The sequence below is a fragment of the Zingiber officinale genome, chromosome 5B, assembly GCF_018446385.1.
Source record: "Zingiber officinale cultivar Zhangliang chromosome 5B, Zo_v1.1, whole genome shotgun sequence".
NCBI lineage: Eukaryota > Viridiplantae > Streptophyta > Magnoliopsida > Zingiberales > Zingiberaceae > Zingiber > Zingiber officinale.
The window spans coordinates 61,441,519-61,443,243 of NC_055995.1; the positions used below are offsets into that span (position 1 = coordinate 61,441,519).

The 1,725-nt window shown below is 36.9% G+C and overlaps 1 non-coding gene across 1 annotated transcript; it reads left to right on the forward strand.

Annotated features, from left to right (window-relative positions):
• Nucleotides 1-779: 779 nt before the first annotated feature.
• Nucleotides 780-886, forward strand: LOC121988099. The gene has a single exon (XR_006113859.1). It is a non-coding gene; the product is annotated as a small nucleolar RNA R71 (small nucleolar RNA).
• Nucleotides 887-1,725: the final 839 nt, after the last annotated feature.

Consider the following 1,725-nt stretch of genomic DNA (forward strand, 5'->3'; position numbering starts at 1 on the left):
GATGAAAAGAGTTTCATTTTGCAAGTGTAACTCTCATTCATGTGATCTTCCTCCTCCTAAGCTCTCTTCTTGCTCCTTCTCTTCTCTTGGTCGTGGGTTTCAAGCAAGGGAGAAGAAAGGAGAGTGAATCTAATCCAAGAAGAAAGGTTAGTGAAAGTCACATAGAGATTTTAGAGGAGTGTGTTCTCTTTTTTTCTTTTCTTCTTCTTCCAATCCTACCCGAGAGCCCTAGAGAGTGCTAACACTTCTTATTCGTGTGGATATCACTAGAGAGTTATCTACGTTGACAACTTCGAGATCCGGCGTACCGTTGGACGAGCGGGATTTGCGAGGGCACGCTTCAAAGGTATAAAATATTTTTCCTTTGTAGATCTATTGTAGATCATAGTTTGAAACTCGTACTCGTAATTTTGAAATCTATCCTTCGCACGAGATCCAGTGGCATGGGTGATTCGGGGTTTCTGCGACGCGAAAAGCGGTTTTCGCGGCCCGAAAAACCCAACATTTCCAACTTTTTTATAAGAGCATCCAGTTTTGCAGACATCATAGTAATTGCATCTACATCAAATTTTCCTGATGCTTTAGTTGGGTTTGAAAAGGAATAGCCTCCACTTCTTTTTGTGGCCCACTGATGATGGTTTTGTGCTACACTTTCAATAATATCTTCGGTTTTATCCAAACTTTTATTCATAAGTGCTCCTCCAGTAGCAAAATCTAAGGACACCTTAGTATGATAATTGATGCTATTATAAAATGTATGCAACACTAACCACTTCTCCAATCCATGATGTGGGCATTGCCCGAGCATATTATTGTATCTATCCCATGCTTCAAATAAAGATTCTGAGTTTGACTGTCTGAAACTTGCAATAAGATTTCTCATATGAGCAGTCTTGCTTAGAGGATAAAATTTATCAAGGAATTGTTGCTCACACTATTCCCAGGTGGTAATGCTATTTGCTGGTAGAGAATTTAGCCATTGCTTGGCTCTATCTCTTAAAGAAAACCCAAACAATAATAATCTCATGACTTCATATGGAACACCATTCATCTTCATAGTTCTGCATATTTCATAAAAAACTTCTAAGTGTTGATTAGGATCTTCATATGGTCCACCCCCAAATTGATAATGTTGGACCATATTGATTATCGCAGGTTTGATCTCAAAATTATTAGCTTCAACAGAGGGTCTTGTGATGCTAGAATAAAATCCTTTGGCATAAGGTGATGCGTAATCTTTAAGCGGGTTGTTTTCCATATTTGAATGTACTTGTTCATCTGAATGTCTTTGTGAGGTTTTCCTTTTATGAAAGGTTCTATCAATTTCAGGATCAAAAGGTAGTAGATCACCTACAAAGTTAGATCTTCGCATACAAGAACAAGATTGTAGAATTTGATTCACAATCAAAAAGAATAAAGAATGCAAAGAAAAATTTATAGAACAGAATTACAAAACTAGTTACAAGTTAGATGTGAGAAAAGCAAAGAAAAGTTTAGTCTAACTCAAATGATAATCTCTAATGTTATAGACGCAGTCCCCGTCAACAGCGCCAAAAACTTGTTACACAACCGCAAGTGCATGGTTTCATAGTCAATAATAAAACGATATCGTATCCATAGGGACTGGTTATAACCACTAAAGATATCTCAAAGTGAATTAGCTAAACAATCAACTAGGAATTACACGTACTAAGAAGTAACTAGAAAATAGAAATAGCAAAGTAA